The following is a 17,072-nucleotide window of genomic DNA, read 5'->3' as shown; positions in this document are numbered from 1 at the left end:
GAAAACAATTTTTTAAATGATCTATAATGTCAGGTCATTTTCTTTTATTACGTTCAATACAAATGTGTAATAATTCAGTACATAAATCTTTTTTTGTTTTACTATTCATTATATTCAATTTCCTTTAAAAATTCATCTTTACATTTTTCATCTCCACATCAACAATTTACATATAATTTATTACCCAAACTCTTTACACTCAATATTAAGCCTTTTTTTACTTTATTGTGGTGGTCACTTTTACCGCTTGCGTGGCATTTTGGTTGAATAGTCAAAATATAGGGGTGTAAAGCGTGTCGTGAATACTTAAACCCTTTCTTGATCAATTGCTCTTCGATTTCGTCACATATTTTGTAGTCTTTTTTCAAAATGTGGACATCATCCAAGAAAAATTTAAGATCATTTGGTAATTTAGCAATTTTTACTCCATTATTTTTATATTCTATATTTTTAACATCATAAACTGTCATAAATTTAAATGGTCTTAACTCAACTATCTTGTCATACTTTTTATAATTTTCTCGAAGTTCTCAAATTATATTATTACTTTCAAAAATTAATTTAAAATGATCTTCGTCGTTGTTTGTTGATTTAATCATAAGTGTTTTGTCTTTAAACTTTTTTAATTTGTCAGTCAACATACATGGACCATCGACATCAAAAATAGTATATTTACCATTTCCTTTAACACTAATACAGTTAAATTTTTCAAACGTCTTCATTTTCTTATTTTGAGACGCGTATGGACTTATTTTTTCATAAGCATTAACTTTTGTTGTATCAATTGTTCAATCTTTACTTCGATGTCTTACATACTTAGTATTATCTTTGTTTCTTTTAACTACTGTCTGTGTTCATTGAATACAATCTAAATCTAATCCTAATCTATGAAGTTCAGTAATTGCTTCTCTGTTACTTTTAGCTCATTTTTCATCTATTTCATCATTAATAGCGAATCCAAATAACGCATAATCTTTTGGCAAATTTTCATATTTATTTTTAGAGAAGTCTTCAATTCATCTTTTTCTTTCTCTAATATCATATTCGGTTAATTTTTTACCATCAATAATATTAGGTTTAATTTTAGTATAATTATAAATACCTTTTAATCCAAATTGTCCATCAATAGTTTCATAACAAAACTCGTTAACATTTTTTGATAAGAATCATTTTAACTCTGTTGCTACTAAACCAATCCCTACCGCTTTTTCAATTTCTTCTCTAATTAAATTAACATCTTTTTTAGTTTTAACAAAAATACCATCAGTGTTAATATTAATCATAGTATCTTCTTTGTTAAATTTATCAACGAGGCTTATACAATAAATACGTCCTTGTTTACAAATTCATTTTCTAATTTTTTCGCCAATTGAGTTGTTTACACAGATATATTGAAGGATACCATAAGTACTGTTTAACAATAATTTTAATGGTTTTCTTTGTTCTTTCTCATCGGCGGTCCCAAATTTTCATCTCGTCGCCTTTTCTAATCAACTTTTATATAGTCAAAGCGAGTCGTCGTTGAAGATACGAAATTGTTTTTTATTTTGTCCTTGTATTAAAATGTTAGGATAAAGTGATGTAAAGTCTAATGAAAAAATTTTTCCGGCGCCATCACTTTTAAATAGTTTATTTTGAATAGCATTATGAATTCCTCCATCTGTTTCAGTCGACGTTGAAATACAGTCTTTTTGGTATGAAATAAATGGTGGATTGTAATTTCGAGAATCGTTATCAGATTTATAAGTGACAACGTTTGATGCTCTACAAAAAGGATTCTTGTCGCCTTTTAACAAGCTACGAACAATTAAAGTAATTTTTTTATTAAATAATAATCATTGTAAAACTCGTTTTGATAATGTAGGGTTGACAATCTTAGCAATATTTAAATAACTATTTCTATCATGATGTTTAAATAATCTTTTTGTTGCGTACAAATCTCGATTAAGATATTGTATACATTTATCTTTGTTTTTATAGATATAATCAACTTCTTCAAATTGTTTTTTATCTCCTTTTTCACCTTCTCAAATATCGTGCTTAAATTTTTTAATGTACTTATTTTTCAAAGACATTCCGATTGAGCCAGTTGTTACAAATTGAGATTCAGCCAAATCGTAAGAACGATAAGCTTTTTTCATTCAATACTTGTGAGTATACTTACCCAACTTATTTTCTAAATATACATTCCCTCCTTTAATAATTTTGTTATTTGAAGTCAGAACACTTTTTCCTTCTATGTAATCTTCTAAAACAATAAAATCATATCGATAACCGTTGAAAGAAATAAAATTGTGAGTTTCTAAAATCTCTTTAACTTTTTCTCTCGACGGATTATCGTAGATTAATGCTTCGTCGCCATATAAAGGTAATAAGCCTATTAATAGATGACCTTGCTTATTGCTAGTGTTATAAACTTCAATGTCTATAATACAGCATTTTTTGTCCATTACTCAAGATACTCATCATAATATTTATATAAAACGAAGGCGTCGGCTAGGTCATCATTATCTGTTTTGTCTTCGTTATATTTATTATACAAATCTTTAGAAAATGCTTTTTTATCAACTCTTAATCATTTTTGTTTTTTCCCCAAAATTGAGTTAAATACGTTAACTTCATTAAAACGTTCATATTTATAATGAATAACTGTGTTTTCTATTGTTTGTAAAAGTTTTCCCTTATACTCGTGTAATTTTGCTGTTGTCTTGTGATTTCTTCCAACATCTTCATAAGTGATTAATATGAGAGGATTGTTTGGTGAAATTTGATGTTTTATAATGTCAATGTGATATTTTATTTTTCTTAAAACGTCACTAAATGTTCCGTGTCCTTTAATAAAACCTAACCTTCCCAATCTCCCATAATATCCACTTTTGAGTGCGGTGTCAATTGCTATAATATATTTATTGTCATAATTCTTCATAGTTTAATTGTTCCTTTATTAATAAATTTCCCTTCATGTGAACAACAAAAGTTCTAATTTTTTGGTATTCGTTTTTTGGTTTTCAGTTTTCTTTTAGTAACATTATGTAACCTCAAAGTTGCGCCGAATATTTTCATTTAGTGCTTTCATAAGACGAATATTTTCCACTTTTTCAGTCTCAGATTTCGACACACTTATCTTTGTCGTTTCATAATATCAAGTCGGCAGTGCCCGCCAGTTTTTCTTTTCGAGAAACCAACGGGACTTCTGTCATTATGATCTTTAAATAATCATTTTTTTCGAAATGTTTTTTTAGCTCTTCAATTCAAGGTTTGATTCGATTTCGTATTGTATCAAAATCGGATGATCTCAAATCTACTTCTTCATTTCATATTGTTTTTTCACATGCGCCGTGAATAATTTTACCTGTTAGGGACGCAATTTGAAGAATCCTTTTAGAAGCTAATTGACCTCGTCTGGCGTAGTATCTATTACAATGTGACAATTCTTGACTTACACTTGATAATTGAAGATATGGATTATCTACTAATAGATATTTATGTGTTTTTTCTTCAAATTTCAAATTCGCCATGTTAAATTCAAATTGTTCAACATTAAAACGAGGTACTATATATTTCTTATAATTATTTTGATGTATCATTCTTTACAGCACTAATTTTAATAAATGACTTTGTAATTGTTTCACCAGAAGATTTTTCAATTAATTCTGCCATTTGTTCATTTGTATATTTAAGTTCTTCTTGAACTAATTTTTTAAAAATTGTTGTGTTCAATCTCTTTGTTTTACGTTCTTTGTACACATTAAATGAGTGGTTATTTGACACATATTTATTCAAGTCGTGAGATTTCATAACAGCAACTAAAATATCTTTATATTCAGTTTCAGTTTTACGCAATTCGTCAATTTTTTGTTTAATCTTAACTAAATTTGCGCAAGCTGTATCTAAAGTATTTTGTAAACTATTATTCATTATTTAATTACCTTCACTTTTTGGATTTCTTCTGGTACTTGAACCTCAGTTTTCATTGTTTCATTCAACTTCATATCGTTATTCAACTTTTTTAATTGTTCAATTTGAGGATCTTGTTGAGGTTGTTGTTGAACTTGTGGTTGATTATATTGTTGGGGTTGTCCTTGATATTGTTGAGGTTGATATTGTTGAGGTTGCGGTTGTTGATATGGTTGAGGTTGATTATGTGGTTGATATTGTTGAGGTTGTCCTTGATTATATTGTTGATATGGTTGAGGTTGATTATGTGGTTGATATTGTTGAGGTTGAGGTTGTCCTTGAACAGGTGAACCATCAAGATTAGTATAAATATCTTTATCATTATTAAATTCAATTGCATAAGTTTTTGTATTTCGTAATAAAGGCCCAACTTGAGCATCACGATCACGTCAACTAATATTTTCGGCAAGAGGGATGATTTGGTTTTTAAATCTTAAAGTTGAATAAAAACTTGTTTTAATTTGACCAGTATTTTTATCAGTATAATTTTTTTGTTGAATGATTACACTACGGATCCCAAAAATAGGTGTATTAAAGCGATTTTCGCCAATCATTTTGTGTAAGAAATTAAGCAATTCAATATGTTTAAATTTATTTGCCGACATTTTCATATTAACACGTTTATATCCAATATTTGGAATTGTAAAGTAAACGTCAAATGTTAATGTTAACCCAAATTGAGTTAAAATTTTAGGATTAAACGCCATTGAAATAGTACTTGCTCTTTCAGCAACAATATTAGGTAATGAGTATTGTTTTCCTTGATTTTGGTTATAGTTATTCATTCCTTGATTTTGATTATAATTTTGATTATTCATTCCTTGATTATAGTTTTGGTTTTGGTTGTAGTTATAGTTATTCATTATTTTTTGTTCTCCTTATTTTTTTTTTCTAATTCTTTTTTCTTAGCTACTAATTTGTCCATTTTATGAATTGTTGATTGTGCTTGTGTATATTTATATTCAGCCATCAAAATTCTATTTTCATTAATTTTTTTACTTGTTTGTGCTCCAATAATTTCAAAAATGTAGTCAATTTCTAAATCGTCACTAATTTTTTCAGCTGTTGTTAAATGAGGTTTTGCGCTAATTATAATGTCAAATAACACAACTCCTTTAAACACTTCAAAAAGATTGTGAATAAAATTTATGTGAGAAGGTCCTTGAACTAAATTATCAAAGTCTTTTTTTGAAATTGTTACTTTTTTTTTAATTCATGTCATTTTTTCATTTGTTGGAATTTTATACTCATTTGAAAGTTCAATATCAATTTTTTCTTCATTAATACTATATTTGATATCTTTATTAAATAATTCACCCATGATTTTTAAGAAATTTTCTTTATCATAAGTTATTCCATACAAACGAGGTAAGTCGTTAATTGTTACTTTGAAATCTAATTTATTAATTGTATATCAAGACACAATTCCATCATTTATTTTTTTTAAGATTTCAGTCAAAATTAGTGGATTTAATGTTTTCAATGATACTTTAAAATCTTTAATTATTTTTTCGTGAGTACTAATATAACTTTTTACAACTTGATTGTAATTTGTAACTTGTACTTTTCTATTGTTAAAATCTGAATCCTTTTCTTTTTTACCTTTTTTTGGTTTGTCTTGATACATTTTTTTAAAATCGAAATCAAAAACTTTTGGTATTGAGAGTAATGAAACTCCAGTATAAGCACCTTTAAAAATATTTTGTCACATATAATACTCGATATTTTTTAGTGCGTTATTTTGTTCGATATTATTATTTTCGTTCATATTCATTTTTATATATTTTTCTCCTTATATTTTTCTTTTTTTATGAAACATTTCATGCATAATGCTTGGTAAGTGTCTGATCCACCAACATAGCTTGTTGATTTAGTTGATTTTCGATATGACAAAGAGTAATCTGGCATATCTTCACATGATGAGCAAAAATCAGTACCTTCTAAATTGACAATAAAATCTGCTTTTCCTTCTAATGTTTTCATCATGAAACGGCGTACATCATTATTAAGTAATCTAAGACCACAAAATAACAATACAATACCTCAGCTGATTAATTTGTCAATATCGTTAAAGAATTCAAGAGGCAAGAAATGACATTCTTCAAAAACGATGATTTGGGGTAACTTTTTATTTAAAATTTTATTAAGAACTTCGTCTAATTTCGATTTTAAATCAACGTTATTTTTATATGGAATCACATTTTCAATCTGTCTTTCTTTTCTAATAGTATCTTCACGTTGAAAAATAGGTGCGTCTTCACACTCTCATTCAATTAATTTTCTTTGTACTCAAGCCGTTTTTCCGGCAAACATAGGGCCAGTAACTAAAAAAATTGGCCCTAAGTTGTATAAATTTTGTCCTCTGAAATCTAACATTTTAGTTGACCGTTCAGCAACGACATTTATAATATCGTTTAAAATGAGGATCTTTTCGTAAACTAAAACAAGTATCCTTACAACAACGACTATAATATCTATAATGGCGTATTATATTTGGACATCTGTTCATTTTCATACAGTACATCTCAAACTTCAAATCTTCATTTTTTTCTTCTAATTCTTTATTTTTTTCTTTTAATTCTTTATTTTCATTATAAAATCTTTCTAATTCTATTTTTCATGGTGAATCTTCACGATCAATATTTGGTGATGTTGTTACATCTGTTTCTGGGTCGTAATACATTATTCTTTTTTCTCCTTTTTTTCTTCTTGTTTAATAATATGAAAACTTAATAAATTCTTCATAGCTTCACAATGTCGAGTAATTATACCTATTTGTCGTACACTTTCTAATGATGTAATTTGAAATTTTTTAAAATGGTTTCTTTTTTCTTCAAACTCTCGCGTGCTATATTCATAAAATAATTTTTTAAGATCTTTAATAGTCATATGTTTATTATATATTTCATATATTATCAAGTCTTCTATAATTCTATAATCTGATTCATCGTTACTATTATAAAATCTATCATTACTTGATAATACAAATCTTCTATTTTTTTCTAAATATTTTTCTCTTTCGCTATATTCTCATTCTCAATCTCTAATCATTATTTTTCTCCTTTGATTTTATCGAAATTTTTGATACAATGTTCCAATGCTTTTTTAATCATAATACATTCTAATTGTATTTCTTCGTTGAAAGTTATTTCTCCTCATTCTCTGCGGTACATCTTTTTAATAATTTCTTCTGAACGTTCTAATATTTCATTTTTTGTTATAGTCAACATATCTTTTAAATTTTCTAAATTAATTAAATTATTTATCACTAATACTGAAACATGTTTGATAAATTTTTTATATATATCATTATTTGTCATTATTCTTAACCTTGTCTTCGAGTTTTTCAATACGTTTACCTATTGGATATAAGCAGTCTCCAATTACGGCACGTGTTGGTAAATCTTCTACTTTTTTTTCAAGTTTTTCAATACGTTCTAAAATTGGTTTCAAATAAACGTCGATTACTTTACTAAATGCCACACCTAAAATTTTATGACTTTCATGTATAGTATCTAACTTTTTAAATGTTTTTTTTGTGTTAATATATTTAAATTTTAAAGATTCAGGTGCGCCATCTCCAATTCAGTTATAAATCGAATTCATATATTCCAAATTTAAATTAGCATCTAGTTTGTTAAAAGGTTTTGGTAATGTTGAATCATACTCATCATAAAGTTTAATTAATGTTCCATCACCTGCGCTACTATATTTTTCAGCGCTATTCTTTAGTAAAGGATACGCTCACATATAACCTAGATCATATGTTTCTACAACACAAACTACATCTTTATATACAAAAGTATCAAATTGTTTGTATATTTTTTTTGGATCATATTGTGGTATATATTTTTTGATTAAATCAATTTGTTTGTCTGTTAACTGTTTAGTTCAACTTAGCCCATCTTCTTCTATTAGTAATGTCATTATAGTTCCTATTAATTTTTCATTTGTTGTTTTCATTATTTTTTCTCCTTTATTTTATTATAATTTTTAATACAATATTTTATTGCTTTATTTGTTTCTTCAACTCTAAGTGATAATTGTAACAATTTTTTTAACTTAAAATCTTTTTCTTCTACTCAATGTTTAATGGTGAGTAACTCCACTTTTCCTTTTTCTGTTAAAAACTTCATGTCTTCTTTAGCTTGCGCATCTGTCAACATTATTATCAAACCTCCTTAATATTATTAAAATTTTTAATACAATATTCTAAAGCTGTTTTAATTTCAATTTTATGTTCTAAAAGACTGTTGTGTGGCATAATTGATTGCCCTTCTTTTATACATTTTAAAATTGTTTCTGTCAAATTCAATATAGAGTATTTAACTAAATCTAATGATTCTTTAAGATCTTCTAATTGTAAGTCATCTTTTTCTATTAATATTTCACAATATTTAACATAATCATTATATATTTGTGATGTTGCGTGTTTTGCTCAATCTCTATGAATCATATCATATTTTTCTATTCTATATAACATATTTTTTTCTCCTAAGATGTAATCTTATCTGTTGTCATCTCATTTTTCTTTCATTTTTTTACCTTGTTTTATTTTGTCGTAATTATCAACACCATACTGCATAGCCTCTTCTTTCTTTTTTACAATTTCTAAGATTGTGAAATATCGTGGATTCACATATTCAGACTCTCAATGTGGAGGTGGTCCTTCAAAATCAGCCATTAACATATATCTTAACTCTTTTACTTGATTTTTTAGAGTTCTTAAATCAATCATATTTTTTTGTATCATTGTTGAAACTGATCAAATGTATCAATCATACATTCGTTTTTCTTCATTTGTCATTTATATAAAAACTGAAACAATAACAACATCAGCGATATCATTTTCGTCTTCAATCTTCTTTTTCTTTTTTTCTCTGTCCATAGTAATATTATTATTTAACTATGACTTTTTCAAGGGATTTTCGTAGTATGAGGATTATATAATTTTTGTACGCTAGTTTCGTACCCACCTCGCTCTACTATTTTAGTATTAATTTTTTTTATTTTGTTTATAATTTTCACGTTTCGATAACACTTTACATATAAATAGTAAGGTATGATTATTACAAACAAACATAAGAAAAAAAGAAGTTTGACGTGTTTTATTTGTGATATTAAAACTAGCCTCTTCTGTCTTAAAACTAAAAGTTTTTCACTTTGAGTCATGTTTCTTTTGACGCATATCGTTTTCATTTTGATCACCTCAAATAATGAGCAGTTTAAATTGTGATGCTCGGCACATTTGGAATCTGACGTTATAGACGTCGTTGTTCCTGAAAATGTCAAAAATGACATTGAAATATTGGAGCAGATGGGGAGAATTGAACTCCCGCAATCAGATTGGAAATCTGAGGTTCTACCACTAAACTACATCTGCGAAACGTTTACCACATGTCAAAATGGTCTGTAGAGACAGTGGTGGCAAACTAGGCTTACACTAATATAGTGCTACCTTTGACTAGCCTTGAGTCTGTAGAGCTGGTCCTTGGATTTTTGGACCAGATAAATAAAATGGTACCCACGGAAGGATTCAAACCTTCAACCTAGGGCTTAGAACACCCTTACTCTGATCAATTGAGCTACGTGGGCAAAAATGGTGCCTCGTAAAGGACTCGAACCTTTAACCGTTTGCTTAAAAGGCAACTACTCTACCGTTTGAGTTAACAAGGCGTGGCGCCCAATACAGGATTCGAACTTGTGACCTCTTGCTTAACGGGCAATCGCTCTAACCAACTGAGCTAATCGGGCGTGGCGGAGCAAATGGGATTCGAACCCATGCGTCAGAAACTAACCTAACTCATTAGCAATGAGTCCCCTTAAACCAGCTTGGGTATCGCTCCAAAATGGTCGGAAAGAGAGGATTTGAACCTATGATCTCTCGGACCCAAACCGAGTGCTTTTCCATCTAAGCTACTTTCCGATAATGGTGGAGGAAAAGAGATTCGAACTCCCGTATCTAAAAAGAATCTGATTTACAGTCAGACGCGTTTAACCACTTCGCTACTCCTCCGTGGCGGACCTGACGAGAATCGAACTCGCTATCTTCTCTTAGACAGAGAGGCATGTTATCCATTACACCACAGATCCAAATGGTAGAGCTATTGGGGATCGAACCCAAGATCTCACGCTTATAGGGCGTGCGCTGTAACCACTAAGCTATAGCTCTATATGGTGCTGGTTAAAGGCCTCGAACCTTTACTCGTCCGTTTACAAGACGGGTGCTTTGCCAAATTAAGCTAAACCAGCAAAAAATGGTAGAGTGTAGTGGGCTTGAACCACTGACCTCCTGCTTGTAATACAGGCGCTCTTACTTGCTGAGCTAACACTCTATTATGGTGGACCTGGCCAGATTCGAACTGACTGCCTTTTGATTGCAAACCAAATGCTCTCCCTATTGAGCTACAGGCCCAAAAACCACCTCCGCGTTAACAGAGGTAGTTAAGTCGGTTTAAGTCACGACTTGACTAAAAGGTTATAGTACCTTTTCAAACTGTAGTGTGGTTAAAGACGCACCCGTGTCTAACAGTTTAAAGTCAAAAAGTTAATTTAGTAACAAGGCGGAGTTTGTTACTCTTAAATTTTATGTATTTAGGACTAGAGGTTTTTTGAGACCCTCCATATATATATATGTACAAAAACACTAAAAAAGATTTAATTATTTTTAAAATATTTTCTAAGTTCCTTTTCAATAGTTCGTAGTCTTGTTTTTATAGAACCTAAAGGTTTATTATATATTTTAGCTAATTCTTTATTTTTTAATTTCTTTCCATTGAGTCCAATATAGTCACATATTAATTTATAATCAAAAGTATCGCCTAAAATACTCTTTAAATCTAACTTTAATTTGTCATTATTAAAAGTATCTAATGATCGTGTTGTATAAATTCTAGATTTTGTAATGTCTAAACTTTTATGATATTGTCTACTTCTTAAATAATTTCAAAGACAAATAGCAGTATATGTACTCAACGTTGTTTTATGTGTAGGTTCATAATCGTTTATTATTTTATCAAACCGTTCAAAACAGAAACTGTACATTGTTTTTGGATCACTATAACCTTTTGTTTTTATATGTGAAACAACTTTACATGTTTTTTTTGCTATATCCATCATCTCATATTTGATTCTATTTAGAATTTTTTTGTCTTTTGTTTCAACATACTTATTATATAATATATCTATTTTTTTTTTCATTTCTTTAAAAATCCTTTAAATTCTCGATATCATGACATAGTAGGTGGTCACACTGTAACATAAAAACGTAACCCTTCTCTATAACATTTTATTCTATTTTTATCATTATCTTCCAATTTTAAAATATTTTTCGATAGTGATCAAATTGCTTTACATGTCAAAATAGTTCGTCGAGTATTTAACAATTTAGACGTATTCATTTTTGATGAATGTTTTACTAAGGTAGCACTCTGATAACCATGAACTTTTTGTCATGTACTTCAACTTAACGATACTGTTCTACAAAATACTTCATTGGCAACTTCTAACATAATATCAATATCATCACTATATACCCCTAAATCATTATTTTCTTTATTATTTTTAAACATCTTCTTTTACTCCTTTTATGTTATTTATAAATGTTCTTACAAACTTTAAATTTATTATATATCTATCAACTTCGTTTCTAAAATTTTTAAAATATAGATTAGAATGTGTTGCTCGAAATTTTCGTCAAGAATCGTTTAAAAAATCTATTGAAAAATTATAGTTAATACTAAATCTAATTTTATATATTTGTTTTTTATGGACTTGACTATCTAAAATTTCATTTCAATTAACAAAGTGGGCTTTCGAACCCACCGTGTCAATCGCTACAAATCCATAATCACCGTCAAGACAATTAAACTTGATTTTTAAATTATTGTTCTTTACAAAGGTTTTTTTAGCAAAAAATTTTTTTTCGCCCCAACTGTTACTTTCAAAATATTTAAACTTGTTCGTGTTCTTCAAAACGACAGCATAAGCTTTTTTGTCATTATAAAATAATTTGTAATTTAAAACAATAATAGTTTTGTTTAATTTTTTTGCCTCATTGATAGGCATCAATTTCAACTCATCTGTTTCATACATATTCAAATCGCGCATTTGCGCCAAACTCTTAAAAATATTATTCATTAATTTTGTCATCCTTTTCAAACACAATAACGTTTCATTCGATACGTTTTTTAAAATAGATAGTGTTATACGTAAAAAACTCAAAAGTTTCTTTGTAGGCTTTTCTAATCTTATTAACATAACTTTTCTTTAAACATTTTGCGTCGTAATTATTAGCTGGTAATCTAATTTTTACTCGTCTTAAAATTTCGGCAGTCGAACAATCTACTCAGTGTACTTCGTGAGGTAAATAATTTTTTGGCATCGCGTAAGTGTACATTGTCAATAATTGATTTTGATTAATTGTTTTATCACCTCCAAATACTTGATAAGCAAACGTACTAAATATATACCTATCACAAATCACAATATCATACTTCTTAAACTTTTTAGCCAATACTTTATTATATAATTCTCAACCGACACTAATAAACAAAATTGCTTTTGTGATCGAACTAATTTTGAGGTTGTCATTAAAAAAGACTTCTTTAGCTAATAATTCGCCAAAACTAATTCCTCGTGGCTCTCGCGTCACATAAACACTTTTTCCTTCTTTCTTATATTTTTTTTTCAATTTTTCTATGTAGGTTGATTTACCTGAATAATCAATACCTTCAACTACTATAAATTTATTCATATTATATATTCTCCTTTTTTATTATGATAGGAACCGTTTGTCCTTTTAATTCAATAACGACATGGTCACCCACTTTATATTTACTTTTATTAGTTGACAAATTAACTTTCTTGACAGTAATTTCATTCAATTTAATACTTTGTTTTAATCAAGCAATATAAGAAATTTTGCCCGTTTTTTTGCCAATTTGTTTTGTTATTTTATCTATTGTTCCACAACTTTTAGGTCCTTCGAATTTAAACGCATATTTACGTTCAATAATCACACCATCAGTGTAAAAATCAATATTTTTCTGTTGTTCAATATACTTTTTCAAATCTTTCAATTTAATTATTTTTTCAACTCTTTTGTAGTTAATAAATTCTAACAAGTCGTGGCGTTTATCATAAAACTTTCTATTAATAAGACCTACAACATCACGCCGATTTCCAAACTCTTTATTTAAAACTAATTCGCCAAAGCCTTCAACTCTATCATCTTTTTTTATAGAAAATGTTGTCACTCTAGCCGAGGATCGACATATAACTAAACTGTTAGATGTTTTATCATAGTAAGCCCCAACTCCGTCAAGTTTAGGGCTTACAGTAACATTTTCGACATTGCCAATTTTCGCCAATATTTTATTTAAATCTCAAAATTTTTTAATTTCTTTTTTTAACATTTTTTTTACGCTCTTTTTCGTTCTTTAAAAAACACTCTAAACAGTATGTGCCTTTAGGTTCTTTAATACAATAATTACATTTTGTCATTTGCTTTTTTCTTAGCTTTTTTTGCTATATCCTTTAATATTTTTGCTTCCATCTCTTTTCTTTTTGCTTCAAGCTCTTTCTTTTCCTCTTTTTTTCGTAATGCTCTTCATTTATCAGCTTCTTTTTTTTCAGCTTCTTCAATTTCTTCTTTGTCTCTTATTTCTAAATATGTTATAGTTTTTTTAATTTTATCAATAATATCATCTCAATCGTTATGGATATCAAAATAAGTTGCTACTTTACAATACATAGTTTTATGTCCATCGTCATCATATTCTGTAAAGTTTGTGATGTCGGGATATTTAACTTTAATATCACCTCCTCTATAAACACAAATTGAAACATCTGTCGCATATTTATAATCTTCATCTTTTTTTCCAATTAAAAAATAAAAAAGAGTAGTATCATCTGATGTTTCGCTACCATGAACATCTTTATCATAAAATCTGTCATTTAAAGTAACTAATTTATCTTTATCATAATTATTTTGTCTGTTTACTTCTTCTGCTAAAGCTTCCATGTTTTTCATAGTAATTCATGATCATTCATATTGTTTAAAACGTTTTAGTAATTTTACTACTTCTAATCTTTTCCGTTCTTTTGTTTTATCTTCTTCAATTTTATTATTATCTCTAATAACATTAATTAAATCAAAAAATATTTCATCTCTTAATAAAAGAAACAAATCATGTTCGATATCAGACATTTTAAGTTCTCCATTTATAACATCTATTACTTTATTTTTGTCTTCATCTTTTTTAATATGTTTACAATTTAAAATTCGATTTGTCAAATTACTATGATATTTTATGTCTTTATGATTTGATAATCAAATATATTTTCGTAAAAATAATTTTCATCTTTCGCGTTCTCTTTGTTTTTCTGTCATTTCTTTAATTTTTTTTCCTTTTTCTTTATTTGTCATTATTCTTCTCCTTTATATTTATACGATCCTCTTTTTTTCGTAAATTTTTGATTAGCAATTTCTTTTCTAATTCTATTAATTGTCTTTATTTTTTCAACGTTTTCTTTTTCTCAATCTAAAATAGCATATACGCCAATAAATATTTTAGGGTCATCGCCTTTTTTTCAATTTGAAAGTCTTGTGTTTACTATTTTAATAAGTGCTTTTCGATATTTGTTGAAAGCGCGACGTGAAACTTTACCTTCGAGGTAAGTATTTGTCAAATCATTATCACCAAAATATTTTTTTCCAATTTCTCAAACTTTTTTAATACGAATATTTTCAAAATTATAACTATACAATTGGTTTCAATTTTTAGCTCGTATAATTGAACGCATTTCTTTTCTAATAGTTTTTTTAAATTCTTCAAGATAATCATCTAATTTTTCAAAATCCTCAAGTATTAAATAAACTTCGATTTTGTCATTATCACTATCTTCTAAATGATATCATCGTCTAGGTTTTTTTTCTAAAATATGAATATTAAAGTTTACAAAGTCAAATCTATGACCCATAGACTCAATAGTGACGACAAAACGACCTCTCAAAGGTTCATGTGGTGACTCATCCCATCTCATTCAATCACAATAAACCACACCGCAATTCATTTTTTCAACAGCACTAATAAGTGTATTTTCCATTTTTTTTTCTAATTGTTTTAATTCGTCACTAGATATTTTTTTATATTTTCCATTTCCATCCGAAAAATTATTCATTATTCTTTTCCTCCTTTTTCAAACGTTTTAATTGTTACATAAAAACCTTTTTTATCTCAAATAGTATTGTCTTTGTCCCCTTTTGGTGATAATATTGTACTTTCAATACTAGTTCTAGCATCATATTCAATTTTTAAATCTCATAGTATACTTTCCAATTTATCCAACTCTTTTTTATCTTTCATTCAAATTTTATATGTTTTCATTATTCTTTTTTCTCCTTTTTTTCTTCTTGTTTTTTAAATTTTCATAACTTTCCATATATTTATTATATCACATTTATTTTTGTTTTCTAATTTAATTAGGTTTGTTTCTTGAAGTCTAGTAAGTGTTCTTAATCTTTCTAATTCTTCTTCTTGATTCCCAATAATTATTTTTAAATCTTCTTGAGATCTAATAATTCCGTTTAGTTTTGTCTTCTCATTATCTAATTCTACTAATTTAGTTTCTAAGTTTGACTTATCATTATTTAATTCTAAATTACTTTTAATCAAAATAATACTAAAAATAACATTTACTATAAATAAAAATATCAATATACTTTTTTTAATTTCGTTTCTCATTTCTATATATATTTATTATATCATATTCAACTTTAAACTTTCTTCAAATTTATTTCAAAGTTTCGGAAAAATATATTTGTTCAAAAACAAAATTTCTTTATCCTCAAATTGAGACAACACTCATTGTTTTAAATTTTTCTGTCTATCTATTCCTAAGTAAAACATTTTAATTTTATTAGTTTTGAATTGTTCAACTATGTCGTGTGTTCCACGATGACCATTATTACATATATGATTTTTTATTTTAAATTTTGTTAGTTTTAAATCCGTATTATCGGCAAAAATAATTAATTGATCATAATTTCATTTTTGTTTTTGACAAATTTTTCTCAAAATCTTTCCTGAATCATTCATTAGTGTTTTCAATTTAATAAAATAAACTGGACTAATACCAGTACAAATGTAATCTTTAAAGTAATAATAATGTTTTTTTTCAATAAATGTATTTTCCGTTATTAAAGCCATAAAATCGCAAAAAAGTCAACCAATATTATGTCTAGTATTTGATAACTCTTTTGAATCATTACCTAAAAAAACGCAAATTATGGGTGTTTTATTCATAATTATGACCTCCTTGTAATTTCCTGATCTCATTATATTCTTTTATAAAATCTGTTGTCGAAAAACCTGGTACAATTGTATTACTATGTGACAGTTCTTCAAAATCTATTAACTCAACAACTTTTTTTGCTAACTCATCATTATATTTAATAAACATATACTGTTGAGTTGTCTTTAACTCTTTTTGATCTGTAATTAATTTTGAGTAGTCGCAAAAACCTTGTCGAGGTATACCCACGTCCCACTTGTATTTAGCCTTATCAAAAAATTTGACAGTCTTTTTTGTGTTATTGTAAATAAACGTCTTTACAGAAGGAACTCGAAACGGTTGTTTTTCTAATAATCTCAAATTTTTTCCGTCTTTAAATTCTTCTCGATTTTTATTGACTCAAATTTGAAATGAGCAATTGAAATTTTTTGTTTTGTTTTTATACTCGAAAGCATTTTGATCAACAGTTAATTCTACAATCAATTTTAGGTCGTTATTTAATTTTTTTTGAGTTGAATATCGTCGCAAAGTATTAGGTACTATAAAACAAACAATATCAGCAATTTTTGAAGCCTTATTGATAAAGTCAATTGCTAACTGTCCAGATCGACCAAATGGTGGATTTCCAAAAATTATATTTTTCGCCGAATGCTTTAGATTAACCTTTAAAAAGTCTTGTTTAATGACTCTTTTGTTCTTTAAATCTTCATCAATATCATAGCACAGAATTTTAGGTTTTATGTCTAATACTTGTTCTAAAGCGTCAACAAACACTCCTTCGCCGGCGCTAGGTTCAATTCATGTTAAATTGTTATAAT

At 27.6% G+C, this 17,072-nt stretch overlaps 5 non-coding genes across 5 annotated transcripts; all 5 read right to left on the bottom strand.

Annotated features, from left to right (window-relative positions):
• Positions 1-9,269: 9,269 nt before the first annotated feature.
• Trnag-ucc (transfer RNA glycine (anticodon UCC)) lies at positions 9,270-9,340 on the bottom strand. The gene has a single exon. It is a non-coding gene; the product is annotated as a tRNA-Gly (tRNA).
• A 297-nt stretch (positions 9,341-9,637) lies between these two features.
• Positions 9,638-9,711, bottom strand: Trnan-guu (transfer RNA asparagine (anticodon GUU)). The gene has a single exon. It is a non-coding gene; the product is annotated as a tRNA-Asn (tRNA).
• A 4-nt stretch (positions 9,712-9,715) lies between these two features.
• Trnas-gcu (transfer RNA serine (anticodon GCU)) lies at positions 9,716-9,803 on the bottom strand. Its single transcript has one exon. It is a non-coding gene; the product is annotated as a tRNA-Ser (tRNA).
• A 253-nt stretch (positions 9,804-10,056) lies between these two features.
• On the bottom strand, positions 10,057-10,129 carry Trnai-uau (transfer RNA isoleucine (anticodon UAU)). The gene has a single exon. It is a non-coding gene; the product is annotated as a tRNA-Ile (tRNA).
• A 170-nt stretch (positions 10,130-10,299) lies between these two features.
• On the bottom strand, positions 10,300-10,372 carry Trnaa-ugc (transfer RNA alanine (anticodon UGC)). The gene has a single exon. It is a non-coding gene; the product is annotated as a tRNA-Ala (tRNA).
• Between the last annotated feature and the right edge of the window lie 6,700 nt (positions 10,373-17,072).

Source organism: Styela clava, unplaced genomic scaffold (assembly GCF_964204865.1).
Source record: "Styela clava unplaced genomic scaffold, kaStyClav1.hap1.2 HAP1_SCAFFOLD_32, whole genome shotgun sequence".
NCBI lineage: Eukaryota > Metazoa > Chordata > Ascidiacea > Stolidobranchia > Styelidae > Styela > Styela clava.
This window is presented reverse-complemented; position numbering and strand designations above follow the sequence as displayed.